At 39.2% G+C, this 5,764-nt stretch overlaps 1 long non-coding RNA gene across 1 annotated transcript in view; it reads left to right on the forward strand.

Annotated features, from left to right (window-relative positions):
* LOC140695012 (uncharacterized) overlaps positions 1-3,714 on the forward strand; it is a 12,367-nt gene extending 8,653 nt beyond the window's left edge. Inside the window, exons 2-6 of the long non-coding RNA XR_012070688.1 lie at positions 874-1,059; positions 1,612-1,668; positions 2,396-2,517; positions 2,954-3,111; positions 3,548-3,714. This is a non-coding gene — a long non-coding RNA (uncharacterized lncRNA). The remainder of the gene's footprint in view (positions 1-873; positions 1,060-1,611; positions 1,669-2,395; positions 2,518-2,953; positions 3,112-3,547) is intronic.
* Positions 3,715-5,764: the final 2,050 nt, after the last annotated feature.

Genomic DNA, 5,764 nt, shown 5'->3' on the forward strand with positions numbered 1-5,764 from the left:
TTTTTCACTAATTTTAAATCTATCTTAGACACATTATGCATACATAGCAGAGTAACTTATCAACTAGTTTTGACAAGAGGAGTGTATTATTGATTATCTATTTTAGTTGAAATATTCTACCTGGGATAAAGTAATCAGTGCCCATAAATGAACAAATATGTTTGTATTTCTATGCAACATGGGAGCAGACTTCATATGTTTCTATATAATATATATGACTGTGTGTTTTAATCTGTCTGTCAGTGTTTTTATAGTTTTTCAGCAATGTTGTAACTTTAGAATTCTTCTATGGAAATCACCCCCAATTCTAGTGCAGTTTGTACTGTGTATCCTGTCTTATGCATGGGATTCCACTGTCCCCTCTGTGAGGAATTTCCTCTCCTATTGAGTTAGTAGCAGAGTTAAAGGAACTGTGATTTCTAGGCCTTTGCTCTCCATGTGTTTGCAGTTGGCTGTCAATCAAGATTTTCTCTTTCTTGAGTTTTCATTGTTCAATTAGAATTTTGGAAATAACAATTAATATGTTGCAACACTCTCCCTAGAAACTTGATGTGTTTGTGCTTTTCAGTTTCCAATTTACAAAAAATGTAAATTCACTCCTGTTTTTAAATAGTCCTTTTTCACTAGATATTTGTTTACTTCTTTATAGTCAAAATATTTTCTTCCCAATGAATGAATCGGTTTGCATGTTTTAAAAGATACTTTACTTTTTAAATTTCTTATTCTAACAGGTATATTCGTTGTACAGAATTTAGAAAATAAGGATAAACACAATTATAACTTAAAAATGGCCTCTAATCTCACCTGGAGATACAGTTGTAAGGTTTGAAATTGAGAATTACAAGTCCTCTCAAACTCTTCTTCTATTTCAAGTACGGTTTGGTTACTGAGATCCTCGAATTCTCATATGAATTGTAGCAGCAGATAGTCAGTTTCTGCAGAGGAACCCACTGGGATTGTGATCGAGTCCACGTTGAATATATGGATCGCTCTGGGGAGCACTGCCATCCCAAGAATGCTGTCATTTGATTCAGGAATGTGCGTGGTGTGTCTGTCCAGGTATTTAGGTATTCTTTAACTTTTTTCAGCATTGCATAGAGTTTACATTGGATTATTTTACTATATATTTTGCCTTTATACTGAGGACAAGTGTGCAAGGTACCGGGATCAGAAGTGTATTGGAGCTCCGCAACTTGCTGCCACCATGGACGCTGTGCTCTTGCTTCGCCCACTGTACAATGTTGCACAAAATAGGACCTAAGTAACTCTCCCTTGAAAGAATGATTATATGATTGCTGGATGATGCTTGAGATTCCTTGTGATGATGTCTTTTTCCCAGAATTTCGCCTCTTCTTAACTATGCCCTTTCCCTTCCTTTCCTCCAGCCTGTGTTTCAGCCTGCCTGTGGCATTGATTTTCCTTGTCTGTGGACTCTTCCTTTCACTAGTTCGTGATAATGTTACATGTGAGATGTGGAAACTTGCTAGATGTCAAGAAAGAGCAAATCCATTGCATGCTAGATTTTTTAGAGTGTGTTATTGTATTATCGATTGAAATTAAATCAGGCTGACCCATTGAGCCATCCCCTGAGCTCTTTTTGCCTTCCTACAGGTGATACTGCTCTCGTTGCTGCATGTGCCCTTCCCCCAGACTTGGTTTTGGAGTTGAGTAAGTCACCATCACTGGAGCCCTCTCTTTAAATGATGAGGAGAACATTTGCTCTATCTCCTTGTTTGGGGACTTCGATGAGATGAGGCAACAGATAAAGAATGGAGCCCCACCTCATTCTGATCCCCGCTCTTTCCATTCCTTTCTCCATGGGAAGAGTACAATTCAAAAATATAAAGATTGTGAGCTAATGAGATAGACAAGACAACCGATCATTTATTAAATACCCTTTCATGCCAGAAACAAATGTATTATACACACAAAAAGCACATAAAATACGGTAGTACTGTGGTTAGTAGTACAAACGAGGGTCCGAGTTCGAGTCCTGGTCTGGAGTGACAAGTCCTGTGAGATGGAGAATTGATAGGTCGGCTTAGCCTCTCTTGGACTTGTTTTCTGTCCTGCAGAGATGGGGCTCGCTAGGCATCCCTCCCCCGTAGAGGTGCTGAGGGGTGTAAAAGACACGTGTAGGCAGACCGAGCACAGCTGCTCTTTCCTCGTAAGTGCAGGATAGCATCGCTTTTGCGGTGATGGCTTTATGACCGCACCGTGTAGACTCTCAGTGCTCCAAAGGGATGCCTTGCAGATTGGAGATGGGATTCTCACTTCTGTAAATACCCAAGGATTGTGTTATTGGGCCTTGCTGATTTGACTCTATTCTTTAGAAAGTACATAATGTAGATATATTTTTCAAACATGCATGAATTTTTTCTTTTATTATTTATAGTTCTATCCTCTCATCTCTTGGTGTGACTTTTCATGGAATCCAGGAAACAGTCCTAAGCAACCTGCCTCTTCACACTTCTCCGTGGTGGTTTCCTTCCCTGACTAGAAGAGGGTTTTGCATAGGTAATTTTGATTGCTCCCCTTCTCTTGGAGACTCTCTGTTTTTCTGCCCATCTCTCACCTGTCCAACTGTCCATTTCTCTACCCACTCATTCTTCTGACTTGTTTCAATAAGCATTTCAGGCAGCTTACAGAAGAACAGATACCAAATAAACAGGTGAGAAAATGGGGCCAAGTTCATACAGTGAGGCTAGGAGTTGAGCCTGTGTGAGAGTTGCAAGCGTGAGACACACGCCTCTGCCTTGTGACTTATAAGATAGACAACATCAATGTGCCTGAAGCTCCCAGCAGACACAGGGAAACAGGGTTTGTGGGAGATGCTCATTGGCTGTGAAATAAATAAGTGGCTTAGTAGAAGCCCAGCCTTTCCAAGTACTAAGGCTTAGGAGAATATTTTAGTGTCTTCCAAAATCAGATTATTGCATCTTTTCTTTTTCAGAGTTTTATGTATAGTTGGTTTACATTCTATACCTGGAAATTTCTCCAAAACTGCTGCCCACGTGAGTCCCATGACTCGGGAATGGGGTGGTTCTGCTCATTGACGGGTGTTGGCCAGAAACGGAAAATGACAGCCTCAAAGGAGCCTGGGATTTATCAGTTATGTTTTGTCAGTGCTGTAGATTTCAGAAAATGCTTTCACCTTTTCTTTCCATCTGAGGCAGCAGTGCGCTCTCTTACCAGCATCAGGAGCTCAGGGCCACGGGATGGTGGGGGCTGACTGCACTGCCGTCAAGACAGCTGAGCTAGTCACTGCAGGTGTGGTTCTTTTACATACTGCAGTTCATGCTCTTTACTAGAATGTTTCAACAGGGAGTTAATTAACTGAGTTAATTAACATTTTATAAATATGATGCTTTGTTGAAAAGACAGTCATAGGCAGAATATAAGTTGTGATCACTTTAAAAATGGTTTCATTACTGAAATTTCAGTAGGAAAGGTCCAGTTTATCTTATTTCCGCCTCTCTATAAAAGTAACAAAGAAACAAGACAGAAAAAGCAGAGGATGATTTCTGTTCTTCCTCTCGGCTTGCAGGCACCCTCACCTCCAGTGGCATCCATCCAGACACCAGCACTGACACTGGCCGTGCTCAGAACTGCCTCAGCCCTGAAGACACATCTGACAAATGGAAGGGGCCGCGCCCTGTTACAGCAGGTGCTCTCACTTTGTGGGTCCTTATGTAACTGTGCGGTGTTATTCAGGATCGCCCTTTCTACACTTTGTGACGCTGCTGCGGTGTCTCCTAGTTATTTGTTTCTGTAAGTACTCGTGTAATTTTCCAATGTGTGGTACTAGACATCTAAAAATGCATTTTTCAGATGAAAAATAGTGTGTATTTAATATAAATGTCTGAAAAAAGGGTCAAAAGGATCTATCCTGGTGCCAGTACTCAGAGATAATAATTAACACATTAACATCTATTTTCTGTTCTTTTCATCAGTGTGTATTACCTCTGTCATGAAAACCAGCGAGCAATGTGTGCCTGTATACTGTGTGGAGACCTCCATTTTCCATTCGGCTTATTACACATTTTTCTACAATATTCTATCTCCCCTGGCATGATTTTTAATGACTAGTATAGCATTCTGTCTTGTGGAGTCCTCGTCCATTTTACTTTGGACTTAAATAAACTTTTAAATTCCAAGTATACTTAACTGAAATTCTGAAAAGAGATCTGTTGTGGTACCGAAAGTCCCCTACATCCCTTCCCCTTTTTTCCTGAGAGTAAAAACTGCTGACAATGTGGAGTATATATTTCATGACCTTTATGCCTATGTCATATAAATAAACACATACATACACGTATATGAGAAATCTATGTCTATGTGTGTGTATATATGCTTTATTGAAAAATAAGGCCATACTATATGTTTTCTGCAGCTCGGTTTATTCACTCAGGTATATATCACAGACGTCCTCTCCCTCCAGACTCACCCGGTCCTTTCAGATAGAGTAGAGGGTTTTCCTGATATGCAGGTTTGGTCTCTTGTGTAAGGACACCTTTCGTGGGAGAGTACTGTGGACAAGGCCTTGGACCACGCCGAAACACCGGAACTTTAGTGCCCACAGCTCACCGTGATTTACCGCATCATTGTCTTGATGGTGGACACTTAAGTTTTCTCCATTTTCCACTGTCAGAAAGGGTGTTTGACTGGCATACTTCTTATACAAACATTCCTGTGATCTTGTATGAGTATTATTTTCGTTAAGTTTTCTGGAAATTTAGTCCTTGGATGTGACAACTACATAAATCACAGGCTCCTTTCAAGTGAATCTAGAAATTCCTTCTCCTGTGGGGCATGAAAAGATGTAGAATAACTTATGTAACCAATTCTCTATCGCTGGATATGATTTCACTTCAGCTTTTCTTCTCACCATTGTAAACAGTGCTGTGTAAATGCTCTGATAAGTACATCTTTTTGAACTGAATTTTTCTAAATGAAACGATTCCAAAATGTGGAGTTCAGACTGTGTGTACACACGTTTTTCAGAGTTTACATATCCATTGACATGTCATCCTCCAAAAGATCGCTCACAGTTTGTTCTCTCAAAGATGGACACTAGCTAGAATATCTTTTAAAAATATGTGCCAATATGATGAGCAAAAGTACTTTTTCATTGTTTTAATTTGCACTTGATGACCAGTGAGGTATTGAGCATTTTTCACTCATTAGCCATCTGACTTTTAAAAAGTGAATGATCTCTTTTGTCCTTTGCACACATTTAAGTGAGGCAGCTTCTTGTTGCTTTGTGACAGCTCTATGTATATTATGAACATTAACCCCTTGTCTTCATCAACATGTATCAGACAGCTTTTCCTTGTCATTTTTTGCCTTTCATTTTGTTCAGTAGGTTCATTTTTGTTGTGGCCCAAAATAATCTTAAGATTGTAAATGTCTTCTTTTGGGGTTTTATTCCTGATATTATTCTTAGAAATACTTTCTTATAATGGTATAAATTTCTTCTGTAGGTTTTTTTAATCTCTAAGATGGAGATGATGATGGTACTTGTTATAGTGAAGAGAAGTTGAATTAGTATGAGCAAAGAATTATATTCGCTGTTATTAGTACTTTCTAATATTCACATCACATTCTGTAATTTTTCTTGCGGTCATTATGACTGGAATAGAATTTGTTTTTTCCAGGGGATTCTCTGATTGTCCCAAGACAATTATTGAATTCCTACTTTGCTTTTTAACTTGAAATCCCACCTGTAAAGAATACTTATGTACACTAGAGTCTCTTTTTGAGC

This window comes from Vicugna pacos, unplaced genomic scaffold (assembly GCF_048564905.1).
Source record: "Vicugna pacos unplaced genomic scaffold, VicPac4 scaffold_119, whole genome shotgun sequence".
In the NCBI taxonomy this organism is placed as follows: domain Eukaryota; kingdom Metazoa; phylum Chordata; class Mammalia; order Artiodactyla; family Camelidae; genus Vicugna; species Vicugna pacos.